This window comes from Pocillopora damicornis, chromosome 10 (genome assembly GCF_964200805.1).
Source record: "Pocillopora damicornis chromosome 10, jaPocDami1.2, whole genome shotgun sequence".
Taxonomy (NCBI): Eukaryota; Metazoa; Cnidaria; class Anthozoa; order Scleractinia; family Pocilloporidae; genus Pocillopora; species Pocillopora damicornis.
Window position 1 is genome coordinate 19,727,937 of NC_142679.1, and position 14,151 is coordinate 19,742,087.

General features: G+C 39.2%; 1 protein-coding gene, 1 long non-coding RNA gene and 1 pseudogene across 3 annotated transcripts in view; all 3 read right to left on the bottom strand.

The window, feature by feature from the left end:
- The window catches only part of LOC113669106 (uncharacterized), a 388,759-nt gene that overhangs the window by 286,311 nt on the left and 88,297 nt on the right, over positions 1-14,151 (bottom strand). The window lies entirely within an intron of this gene.
- LOC149039302 (uncharacterized) lies at positions 458-1,229 on the bottom strand. The gene is made up of 2 exons (XR_016180545.1): positions 1,088-1,229; positions 458-810 (listed from the first exon to the last, which is right to left on the bottom strand). It is a non-coding gene; the product is annotated as an uncharacterized LOC149039302 (long non-coding RNA).
- On the bottom strand, positions 7,774-10,912 carry LOC149039303 (52 kDa repressor of the inhibitor of the protein kinase-like; annotated as a pseudogene). Its single transcript, XR_016180539.1, has 2 exons — positions 8,337-10,912; positions 7,774-8,061 (listed from the first exon to the last, which is right to left on the bottom strand). The product of XR_016180539.1 is annotated as a 52 kDa repressor of the inhibitor of the protein kinase-like (transcript).

Below are 14,151 nucleotides of genomic sequence, written 5' to 3' on the forward strand. Positions count from 1 at the left end.
CCAACTCCTCCGAAGGAAAAGGACGAGAACTAAATCGAGTTTATTCAGCACTTGAGTCTAATGGTTATCCATCGATTTTCATTAAAAACATCCAGACCAAAAAAACCCGACGCTCAACAGTGTTGTCCCCGGAGGAACTTGTTGGCACATTTTTCAAGATGGTCGAGGCGTCCGAATCACGCAAGTCGTTCGCCTCTCTTCCATCTCTTTGATAATGCATCTATTATTGACAAAGGCAGTTTTAGAACAAGAAAAACACTAGAAGCGTGGCATTTCAAGTTAACTCCCAATGCAGACAACAATTCCTGTCCTTTGCCCGGACAATACAACATTCTTTTTAACAAACATTCTTAGTTATTAGCATTTTTAATTTCCTACTTTGTACTTCACACCTAGTATTTTTAACAAACATTCTTAGTTATTAGCATTTTTAATTTCCTACTTTGTACTTCACACCTAGTATTTCTTACCTTTTTATCATTTTACCCGTTGAAGGCTGTAGCGCAAACAGCCGAAAGCTCGTATTTTTAAAAGTTTTAGCCAGAGATCGTTTTTTAAATTTTACAATTCCATCAAATGTTTTCATGGTAAAAAATACCACCCTCTTTTATGTCTGAAGGTTTTCTTACTAATTTTATGGCAGACCTGCCTCATCATGGAGGGTATGTATGTGCTCAAAACCAACTCGGAAAAAAGGTTCCTTTGGCACACACTACACGTTTGATTGAAGAATGTCAAAACAGATGAAGGATATCAGTTTCCTTACCATGGCGTCCAGGGCAGACACAAAATCCAACTTCTCACGTACTCCTGCAATGTTCAAAGAGCCGTTGAGGTTAAACTCCCTTTGAAAAGTAAGCGCGAGTCAGAAAAGAAGAGAATTGAGAGCTCGGCAATCGACATGTAATGCATATCATAACACTACTTAATACTATTAAAATTCAGGCTCACCAACACGTGCAAACTGTGGTAAACCGGGAGGCCGGTAAACCGTGGTAGGATCCAGTCTCGCTATTTTAATTAACACTATCATGAACAAAAACGAATAAATGCAATATCGGCGGGGAAAAAAAGAGGAGAAACTTACCGTATTGGCTCTGCTTTACGGCAAAGCGAAGTGAAGACTATTCCATACAGCGGCTACGCCATGTAATGGTTTCGTGTCAGTCTTCACATTCGATGACGTCATGCCCCCAGCAGATCGCTGTTCCATTTGCGGTTTGTATTTTTGGTGGTTTCGGCGAGATGCCTTGGCGGCCGTCACCACCAAAAATACAAGGATGTCGTATAGATCAGCTAATACACAGATGGCTTAAGGATCAGTTGCAGGATAGCATAGCTAACAAAGGAGTGGCATAGCCTTCACGTCACGCCACGACGATTCGCCACAACATCGAAATATTTCAAGTAATACTAAGCAATTTAATGTTCAGATAGAGCGTCTGATGTTTTGCAAAGCTATTCGACCTAACGCTACGCTATTTGTGTCTACGCTGTACCATTCTACATTACGCTGAGCCATTTCACGCAACGCTACACCATTTGTGTGTACGCTGTACCATTCGACATTATGCTAAGCCACTTCACGCAACGCTACACTGTTTGTATGTACGCTGCACCATTCGACATTACGCTAAGCCATTTCACGCAACGCTACACTGTTTGTATGTACGCTGCACCATTCGACATTACGCTAAGCCATTTCACGCAACGCTACACTGTTTGTATGTACGCTGTACCATTCGACATTACCCTGAGCCATTTCACACAACGTCACACTGTTTTTATGTACGCTGTACCATTCGACATTACGCTGAGCCATTTCCCGCAGCGCTACACCATATGTGTGTACGCTGTACCATTCTACATTACGCTGAGCCATTTGACGCAACGCTACACCGTTTGTGCGTAGGCTGTACTACTCGACGTTACCCTGAACCGTTTAACGCAACGCTACACCGTTTGAGTACTGTATTGCAAATGAGTGCTAAGCTATTCGTAATTGAGCTAGTCCATTTCACAATCTCATGTTCTAACTCAACATGGGCTACTAGACCGTTTCTCATTTGGCTAAACTATTCATGTTTAGGGTGTTCTGTTTCACTAAGGAAAACTAGACTGTCTATAATTTGGCCATGCCATTCCTTTATTAGCTATGCTATCCTGCAACTGATCCTTAAGCCATCTATGTATTTGCTGATCTATTTGACATCCTTGTATTTTTGGTGGTGACGGCCGCCCATAGGTTGGTACCAAGAAAAAATATGTTCGTACCCGCTCGTCTTTGAAATGGCCAATTTCTCGAACTTCTCGATTTCTCAAACCAAGTTTCCTCAAGGGACTGAAAAACGGGGTGAATTTTGTAAATTTAACATAATAGGCGCTATATCCTATACCCGGCATATCAGCTCTTCACCCCGATTTTACTGTATTTCAAAGGGAAACTAAAAAATGGGGTGAATTTTGTAAATTTAACATATTAAGCGCTTTGTCCTATACCCGGCATATCAACTCTTCACCCCGATTTTACTGTATTTGAAAGGGAAACTAAGAAATGGGGTGAATTTTGTAAATTTAACATATTAAGCGCTTTGTCCTATACCCGGCATATCAACTCTTCACCCCGATTTTACCGTATTTCAAAGAGAAACTAAAAAATGGGGTGAATTTGTGAATTTAACATACTAAGCGCTATATCCTATACCCGGAATATCAACTCTTCACCCCGCTTTTACTGTATTTCAAAGGAGAAACTAAAAAATGGGGTGAATTTTGTGAATTTAACATACTAAGCGCTATGTCCTATACCCGGAATATCAACTCTTCACCCCGATTTTACTGTATTTCAAAGAGAAACTAAAAAATGGGATGAATTTTGTGAATTTAACATACTAAGCGCTATGTCCTATACCCGGAATATCAACTCTTCACCCCGATTTTACTGTATTTCAAAGAGAAACTAAAAAATTGGGTGAATTTTGTAAATTTAACATATTAAGCGCTTTGTCCTATACCCGGCATTTCAACTCTTCATCCCGATTTTACTGTATTTCAAAGAGAAACTAAAAAATAAGGTGAATTTTGTGAATTTAACATACTAAGCGCTATATCCTATACCCGGCATATCAACTCTTCACCCCGATTTTACTGTATTTCAAAGGAGAAACTAAAAAATAGGGTGAATTTTGTGAATTTAACATACTAAGCGCTATGTCCTATACCCGGCATATCAACTCTTCACCCCGATTTTACTGTATTTCAAAAAGAAACTAAAAAATGGGGTGAATTTTGTAAATTTAACATACTAAGCGCTTTGTCCTATACCCGGCATACCAGCTCTTCACCCCGATTTTACTGTATTTCAAAGGGAAACTAAAAAATGGGATGAAATTTGTAAATTTAACATACTAAGCGCTATATCCTATACCCGGCATATCAGCTCTTCACCCCGATTTTACTGTATTTCAAAGGGAAACTAAAAAAAGGGGTGAATTTTGTAAATTTAACATACTAAGCGCTATGTACTATACCCGGCATACCAACTCTTCACCCCGATTTTACTGTATTTCAAAAAGAAACTAAAAAATGGGGTGAATTTTGTAAATTTAACATACTAAGCGCTATGTTCTATACCTGGCTAACCAACTATTCACCTCGATTTTACTGTATTTAAAAAAGAAACTAAAAAATGGGGTGGATTTTGTGAATTTAACATACTAAGCGCTATATCCTATACCTGGCTAACCAACTATTCACCTCGATTTTACTGTATTTCAAAAAGATACTAAAAAATGGGGTGAATTTTGTGAATTTAACACACTAAGCGCTATATCGTATACCCGGCATATCAACTCTTCGCCCCGATTTTACTCTATTTCAAAAAGAGGCTGAAAAATGGGGTAGACACAAAAACAGACTGAAAAATGGGGTGAATTTAGTGAATTCAAGGGCTTTCCAGCACTGTCTGCAATTTTCAAGGACTTTTAAGGTCGTGAATTTTTTTTATGACACTCAAGGATTTTCAAGGACTTTCAAGGTGAGTGCGAACCCTGTCACTATTGTATAGAGACGCATGGGGGCGTGGTGGACAAATTGTCACGGTATGCGCTGGACCAAAAAATATACCTTATGCCGGGTTAGCATGCACTGGGCCCAAAAAATTGCTCTTGTAAGGGCACTGCGTTATGTTCTTGGGCAAGACACTTAACCTTTGCTATGCCTCTCTTCAGTCGGGTGATGATACATGGGAACCGGTGTATTAACTGCTGGGGGAGGGGGAGGATGTGACCCTGAAATGGACTAGCATCCAGGGGAGAGTCGAAAACACTGGTCGTACTGTTAAGTATCTTCTGAAGACGTAGCATTGGAACATACATTGTCTTATGTACATCATACGCTAAAACGCATCAATAAGTTCATTTTAATATATCTCGGCTATCCTATTTATTGATATGTACAGTGATTTATTAGAGTGTGTAGTAGCAAGTGACAGTGGAGGATCCTTCTTTCCTATCCTAATCATGATTTTGTATTTAAAATAGAATATAAGTCAGCAAGATGTAACAGATTAGTATCGACTAAGAGAACACAGAATCATGAGAAAAGGAAACGATAAACAGACTTATGAATTACAACTTTGGTTATCTCATTCCATGCAAACTGCATTTTTTCTTTACAATAGGGAATTTACGCAACCACAACAGCGTTGGCAACGAGAACATCGCTTAAGAGAAGGGGAGGAAGAACACTGCAGGGCAGAGACCTGCACATGTGTTTTGCAATCTGCTAAACTGTACAAAGAAACAACACGAATAACCTCAAATAAAGCTTTATGTCTTTGTCAGCACCATTCTATGAATGTAAATAGTTTCAAGAGTCTCAATGAAATTTCCAGAAGGAAAGTTTAGCCTCCCACATTGCATTTTCGTTGTCGTCCTCTGTGTGGTTGCGTAACTTTACAGTGAACCGTTACATACACCTTATTGGATGGTTTAACATATAATACGCGCGGGTATTTTGCGAGTTACGTAGCAAAACGAGCTAAATGTCCGGACGTATTACATGTTAAACCATCCAATAAGGGATTTATTATTTCATTATTGCGCCATTTTCTAGCATTTTGGCACCTAGTTTTTGAAATACAACCTCCATCGCCTGAGAATCTTATCGATCTTATGAAGCGTGCGCAAATGACGAAAACAACACAAACAAAAAGAATTAAATGTCCTCGCAAGTTTCCTTCTGTTGAGTTAAAAAAATGCGTTCCCGTCGAAAGGTCGTCGCTTAAAAGTCAAGCGTAAAGGACGTAAACAAGTCAATTTTGCTCCCTTTTGTCCAACCATTTTGTTGCTCTACGCTTTCCGTCCGTATTTGCTCTGTTCTAAAACAGTCAAACCGGGGCATTACAGGCTCATGATTTGCGCGTTCTCATGTCCAAATATGGTAAAATGGCGCAATAGTGGAATCATAATGTTTTCACTTTCTACTTCGTAGCTGTCTCTCCCGGGACATTAGGGACCTTACGATCCGACAACGGCGACGGCGACGTGGGACTTTTTTACTTCCGGTTACGTACTGCGCATGAGCAGATTTCTGAGACGGCGGTGTCCCTTCACGCGCGGACGTCTAGAAGCCTTGTTTGACGTTGTGCGAAAACGTGGAAATTAAAACCCAACTATGGCAAATGAATCAAGGTAAAAACGAGACTTTGCGACTAAATTTAAAGAATACTAGTTTGTTTGAAATATCCGAAACGAACAGAGCGTGGAGTCTTTTGTATACGACCACAAACTGAATGGAGAGAGATTTGACTTATTTTGCTTTGTATTTGTTTGTGATTGTACTTCACTCGCTATCACTGAGCTTTCTTATCACTTACTTTCCAACTTTTTTCTCGATCAAAAAAAAAGAAAACAATTAAGCTAAATTTTATTTTGGGTTTACTAGGAAATAGTAGAGAGATTTTGTCGGCAGCGGTACTAGATTCGACCGATGCAAAGTGTATAAATACTTTCATTGAGCTAATTTTCATTTATAATCGTAGATTAACCTTATTTTACAAGGAACTCACTTCAGCGTTAATCAAACGGGAAGCATGAGCCAGGAGAATAGTGCCACGGAACTTTGGCATGGCTTTCTAAAAAACTTTCGTTGACTTAAACACGATAAACATCAATGACCGTCGTCAACGTTCTCGCTCGTAAAATTCGTAATCTCAATTTTGGCGGGAACGCCAACACGACGTGACCCCGCTCGACCCAGACTTCTCACGTTGCCGTCGCCGTCGCCGTTGTCGGATCGTAAGGTCCCTATTATTGTCCCGGGAGAGACAAACTTGTCGGGATGAAGGGCATCCTTTAAACCCTACGTCTCCGAAAGGTTTTGTTTCGGCCGGGCAGTTTGCAGAGCTTCTCGTCGCGGTTGGATGTAAGCAGTCGGCCAGGCGACAAAACTCCCTTCTTCTACTTCCCCAGAATGGGTGGGATATTCTTGCCATGGCTCCACTTTTCCCTTTGACAAGATATCCTGTATCATCACTGCGGCCCATCCGGTTTTCAGTGCCCGGTCGTGTACCATGGCTTGAGCAGTTACAACACCCCGACAAACGAGTTTGTTGGAGTTGTCAAACAGCTCAACTTCATTACCTAAACCAGACAAAGAAGTATATAAATTGAATTGACTGAATTGCTCAAATAAAATGCTAAGTATAGTGACTAAAAGACAGCAGTTTCCTATTGGTGTTACTATGATTGTCCAGTCAGATTAAAAGCCGGAAAAATCAAGTTCAAAAATATAAATATATAATTAAAAACAAACACACAGGAACACTGTGAAAATCTGTAATGCCCGTGGGCGTTTACCGGAGGATTACGGACCGCTAATTAACCAATCAGAGCACGTGTACTATCGCAGCCATATAATAATGTGTTGTATTGTATTGAGGTGATTGTAACCCACAAATTATTGGATTGTAATGAGATGATTGTAACCCACAAATTATTGGATTGTATTGAGGTGATTGTAACCCACAAATTATTGGATTGTATTGAGATGATAATGTAATACAAAAATTAATTTAGATTGTATTGCAATTATCGTAACCCAGGTCCATGGTCCACTGTTGTGGACCCAGTCCATGTACCACCTTGTCAGGGACTGTGAAGGTTCATGGACCATATCACTGATGGGCATGATCCCATTGGACTACTCTGGCCTGATAGGCTACTTTGAGCCTGATTTTCTTTTAACACACTGCGATTCCTGCAGTTTATACGTATAAGATGCTTGCATTCAGACTGGATTCCTTATCAGTATTGGCAAGTGTTTCTTAAAGCTAATGTTTTCTACAATGAATCCAAGTGAACAGCACTTTGTCTTTTGCATCCCAAAAGCTATATTATAACTATACTCTTTCCATCTTATTGTACTTGCCATGGAATCATTATTGTTTGAAAAGTAATAAGTGAAAAACTTTAGGAAATACTAAGACTTCAATTGCCAGCAAAATCCTTAAAATACATAAGGTATACAGGGGTGGATCCAGGATTTTGAGTGAGTAGTTTCCACCCGAGGACCCACTCCTGCTAGGGGGGTTCGGGGGCATGCCCCCCCCGAGAAAATTTGAAATTTGGAGCTCTCTAAAGGCCATTTCATGCATTTTTAGAAAATTTAATTGCCCCTAAAAGACTAAAAAAGCATGTAATAAAAAAGGCAAAAAACATTTATTTTTCTTGAAAGTACTACAGGAAACACTCTGATCTACAAATATTTCACCTTTAGCTACTGTGCAAACCAGTGTATATAGTGTTTTCAGGAAGGCCAAGTCATCACCAAGACTTTTCACACTGGAAAACATCACCTCCCAGTCAGGAAAATCAAGATGTGGAGAAAAAAAAACGAACCAAGTGTTAGTGTTTTTGATAACAAAAGAAAAACAAGCACAATTGATGATATAGTTTAAAGATTGATAATAAAAATCTACTTGCCTTTTTCATCCTTGGGACCACAGGCTTACCATCCATAAAGCCCTTCTCTCTCTCAAATTTCTTCTGTGTTGTGCTCCTATAATAAATGAAATGAATGAAAGCCAGGCTCAATAAATCCAAATGTTTAGCAACACTAAAAACAACATTTCCTGAGCTGGCTTTTATTCATTTCATTTATAGGAGCACAACACAGAAAAGAATTTGAGAGAGAGAGAAGGGCTTTATGGATGGTTAGCCTGTGTTGGGAGCTGGAATTCAAAAAATAAAACAACTATTAGAAAAATATAAATTATAAGAATCATAAAATGATATACAAATTGAAGTAAAATGATAATTTGAAATAATACTGGCCTTTCTTCATCCTTGGGAATTGCTGTGAAGCTGGTTGAGTTCAGTGAAAATGTTTGTTAACCATTTAAGCTTAACATGAAAACCCAATGTCAATGTCAATGGAAAATCATCACAAGTAAAACAAAATAGAAAATAACCTTGAAATGAGTTGAAAAAAGTTATACAGGCACCAGTTTGAGCTTCTGTACTGTTCTCCATCAGTTTAAGGATTATGAGACTTAAAGGCCATAACCCAGACAGAACATAACTCACAAGTACTCTAGAAACAGCTGGTGCAAAAAATTATTACAAAATGTTTGCCATTCTCATTCTCCTAGGATGTAACTCAGCAAATAAATCTATTATACGTTCAAGGTCAAAATCCATGTCTCTGTGGGCATGCATCAGTGCCAATCCATTCAGTCTGTCCTGGGTCATTGTATTTCTCAAATAGTTCTTAAGATTCCGAAGGGATGATATGGATCTCTCACAAGATGCAGATGAAATTGGAATTGTGATCAGGACTTTCAGCATGGAATAGATGTTGACATATGCATCTTTGTCAATATCCTTCAGTGTAGCCTCCAAACTGTCAGGAATAATATCTCCTCTGTTATCCCTCCCCTTCCACAATCTCTCCCATTACAAAAGCTCTGCCTGTAATCCTGCATAATTTGGTATGTCCTGTCTGTAATGGTTACAAAATTCCAAAACATTGGCCTTCCAGGCAGGGTCAGTAGCTAGTAAAACAGAGGGAATAATCGAAATACCTTTATAGCAAACAAATACATCATCCTGGAATCTGGTGTTGAGCTGCTGGAGTACATGGTCAAGAAAAACTCTAGTAAGATTGATCTTGAAATACCCCTCAGGAGTTGCAGCAGGAGCATTATTTCTATGCATTTGTCTCTGGGCTATCCTTGGCATTTCTGGCTGGACTGCTACTTGTCTTGCAATGGTCACTGCTTCCTGGTAGAGATTATGATGTCTGTTATCAATGTCAGTGCTCATGTCTTCAAGGACTGATTTCAAAAGAGCAAGTTCATCTTTAGCTTTTAGAAGATCCATTGCTTTTTGTTGCAGCTTCACTGTGAGTGGTCTAGTTAATCCCAAAATATGTCTGACAATAACAAGAGAAACAATAAAGGAAAAGTTGATTGCATTAATTAAGGACTGAGCATCATGTCTGCTTGTTGGATTCCAGGTTGAGTCTCCAGGGCTGTTTCTGTTAAGTGAGATGTCTTCAAGTGTAGCTGTGACTGGGTAGAGAAGTTCAACTATGCGGTCCATTCCATCAATCCGTTCAATCCATCGTGTGCGGCACACATCAATTAAAACAGTATGGTTTGCCCGAGGCAATAGTTCTCTGATCTTGGCTATTAAATGTTGTTGACGCTTGGGAGAGTTGTTAAAAAAATTAGAAATCTTGCGCACAATATCCATCATGTTCCTGACAATTGGCAATTGGCAAGTGTCTGCTATGCACAAATTAAGCCTGTGGTTCATGCAGTGGACATAGATTGCCTTTTCGTGTTCTGCACTGATCAATGAGGAGGCTCCATTTAGTCTTCCAGCCATATTGCCTGCACCATCATAACACTGCCCATGACAGTCTTCCATTGTCAATCCTAAGTTTGCTACAGCTGCAGTTATGATGTCCTTGATAGCCTCCCCTGTTAATCCCTCCTCACAAATGTAATACCCAATAAATTCTTCTCGGATGGTTTTAGTTGTATCCAGAAATCTTATTACTACAGAAACATTCTCCTTATTTGAAATGTCAGCAGCTTCATCTGCCATAACTGAAAAATACTTACTATTTCTTATTTCCTGTGATAGATCATTCAAAATGTGAGCACCAGCAGTTTCTATCATTTCATTCTGAATGGTCTTTGAAATGTATGTGGCATTTCTGGGTGCAGTGTCCAGGTGTTGCTGCAGTGTTTGGTCACCACTGTCTACCCGGAATTCTAGCAATGCCTGGAAATTACCGGTTAGGGCAGCATTAGTGGGATCATCATCTCTCCGCCCCCTGAGTGGGATGTTGTTTTTCCCACAGAAAATAATAGTTTTGAAAAGGGACTTTAGAATCTCCCGATTTCTCGCGATTTGCTGTTGAACTATGTTATTTAACTGCTGGTCAATTGGGACAGCTCCTCTTTGCATCATTCTCTTGAAATCATTCATAGCAGTCATAGAAAAATTGTGAATTTCACAATTTCCTAGCGAGTGTTTGGTTAAGCGAGAAGCGGCCGAAGTCCAATTTGTGAGAGGAGACTTCAATAATTTGTCTAACTTATTAGCGTTTCGCCCACACTGAACTCCAAAACAAACACAAGCAAAACAAAATGCTCCATCGAAATATTTGGAGTAAGCTAGCCATGGAAATCTTTTCAGCCAGCCCGAGACAAACTTACGAGATTTTCCATTTTCCATTGACACGAGGAAATCAAAAAGCTCACCTGGTTTCCACACGTTTTCGACGAACTCCAGCTTCTGATGCGGCGAGTAGTTGTGGATCTCGTCGAAAACTAGGCCAATGTCGAAGGGAGAACAATCCTCCCTCCGACAAACAGGATCTCCGCGAGTCATAACACTAGTATCTTTTAAACGTTTAACAGCAACGAAAGAGACCCGCTGGGGGAGGAACTGCCCATTTTATACTTTGTCAATAGTTTCCAAGGTAGTTTCCAAACAGAACTAGCCAATCAGAAGAGTGTTTTGAGTGAGTTCCGATGACGAAATCTTTGCTAGCCAATCGTGAGGGGTTTTGACTGTGTTCCGCCTGTTATTGTCACCAAATAACAAGGACTTACAACCACCGGTTGCGTAAAGATTGGCTCCACGAACATTTTCCGACGGCTTCCGACGGTTTCCGAGGTGTAATCGAAGCTCGAAAGGCCAGCGCGTGATCCGGAGCGCTCCCGAACGCCTCATGACCGCAATTATAACGAAATTAGTCATTCTAAACGTATTTTCTTTAATAAATAACTGTAAAACAGGAAGATGGTTTATTTCTGGAAGACGTTTAGTGATTTCCACAAAAGTATCAGTAGTTTCCAAAGGGAAATTAGAGTGTTTTCCAAAAGTACTTTTATCAACATTTAACTAGGTCGGAAAAAATTTGAGTGAGTTCCGGAAATCAGGTAAACTACCCTGGATCCACCCCTGGTATAGAAGGAAGCATATATAATGGTTGGATTGCAATGAGATGACTGTAACCCACAAACCATTGAATTGTACTGAGATGATCCACAAATTATTGGATTGTAATAAAATGATTGTAATCCACAAATTATTGAATTGTAATGAGATGATTGTAATCCAAAAATTATTTACGTAATAACCATGTGCACCATGCGCAATGGCTTTACTGTAAAATTCCAGACTGAGGGATGAAATGTTTGCTTTATGGACTGAGCCTCTGGGTACGGTCCATAAAGCAAAAATTCAGCCCGAAGTCTGTTAAGTTATTTATTATATGCCTTCACATAGGCAAAGCAAGCGGAATAGAGAGAACATCTACATTGCCTATCATTTACGTCACAATTTCATCAGGGTAATAAACTTATGAAGAAAATCTTCTTCAGAACTCATATTTAAAGAAGAGATACATGTTTTGTTCAATGTTCAATTTTGTCTTTTTTCAACGAAGTTTCTTTCAGGGAAAGTCACTAAGTTCACTAGGTTTTGTGGGGGGAAAAATCTGTAATGCCCATAAGCAATTACCGGGGGATTCTGGACCCCTAATTAACCAATCAGAGTGCACGTACTATCGCAGCCATATAATAATGGATTGTAATGAGATGATTGTAACCCACAAATTATTGCATTGTAAGGAAATAATTGTAATCCACACATTTTTGGATTGTTATGAGATAATAGCATTCACAAATGATTGAATTTAAATTAGATAATTGTAATCCACAAATTATTGGATGGTGATGAGATGATTGTAACCCATAAATTATTGGATTGTAATGCAAATATTGTAATCCACAAATAGTTGGATTGTAATGAGATGAATGTAATCCACATTTTGGTTTTGTCCTCGGGTACCGGTACACAAGAGCCGATACAAAAGACCAAAAAATACATAACAGCTAACCAATGACTCCTAAACAAAGAAAATACAATGGTTATTCCTTCACGCACCGGTACAGCACCGGTGCACGAGGACAACTAGACAGTTCATCAGTTATCTGGAATGCGATGGATCGTTGTGGGACTATATATTAATACACATAAACATGCTAAATGTGACTTTATTTGTAGATTGGAATTTTTATTTTCAGTTCTTTAAATGACAATAATCTTAAATATAAAATAACTGTCATGATATTCATTGTAACTGATGGCGAGATGACTGTTAAGCCGCACATGCATGAATCACTATTGTGAATACTGGTACTTGTAGCCCGCAAATAAATGGCTCCATTAATTTAAATGAGATGCACGATTACTGGTTTATAAAATATTGTGATGGTTTGCTTACCTATCGACCCGTGAATTTTTGAGAGGTAAATAAAGGGTTAGAAATATTTATAACTTATCGATCATATCCGATCATCAAATCATCAGACAAGTGCCTCGAACATTAAACAAAGTAGAATACCTTTTATTATTAGTGATACTCACCTTGAAAATGATCGATAAACCAAATTTACGACCAGAAAGGTGTCGGCTAATTGCACAGATAAAGCGTGTGAGCTTGCAAATAAAGGAAAAATATATCTCTTCTGAATCGATCGATCCGAATTAGCGCGCCAGTGATACGTAGATTACACACGACATTTTAGCTACTCATTCACCCCTCCCCCAGGTCTAGATTTGTCAATAGGTCTATCCCGATTACAATGCATTAATTTACTGGTTACAACGTCATTACAAGTCCAGTAGTTACTGGGTTACAACGTGAGGAACGGGTGGGGCTGGAGTCGTAATGTTGTTTAGCGATTACATGCAGGGTTTGAATAATTATTCTACATACGATTCCTGTAAATTAGAATCGTTAAGAGTTGTCGCATAGTTTTGTCGTGTATATTAGTTACTAATATGTAATCACAAGATGTCTGTCATAAAATCTGGAATAAATAGGCACTCCTTAATTTTGTCAGACCACAAATTGCATAGGCTTTACTACAAAATTTTTTGCGAGGGACATCCGTGAAGACCTGATAGCCTTAAAGATCGAGACAATGTTACACGATTTGTAATTATGATTCAGTCTACTGTTCGTCTTAGAAAAGACGTTTGAAAATAGAAGTGATGAGTTGCTCTCAAGTATTTACCAAAATTTTTCATTTTAGTGAGAATTCTAGGCATCATGCATCAAAAGCTAACATGAGTTGGCTTACCGAGACCTCACTGGTATGTTACTGGGTGAAGGTCCTGTATCTATTCCCTTCAGTGTAAGTCTGAAGCTGCAGTTCGCTGATGATCTGGATCACTTCATAGGAGCTGAAACTATTACTTATAGCCAGAAAAATAGACTGGTAAAACACCTCGCTAAACATTAGTATTAATACTATTTCATATCGATTTCAGGTCGATTTCCGCCTTCTCTTATCGCTTTCGGTTTTCTGAATTATTTTAATTGGTTTATTTACTATCACGTGACAGGATGGGGGGAAAGAAAGTCCACCCTCCCACCCCTCTGATTTTGCCCAGTACGTCGCGGCTGGTTGAATCACAAGGGGGAAGGAAAATCTGAGTAAGGAAGGAAATCAGTAAGTGCATGTTGGTATGTTCCAAGGGAGAAAAATTCTCGTGACTCGTGAAGGAGGAGGATATTTTGGCCACAAGCTGGGGAATGAGCTGAAGAAGATGGGAGCAG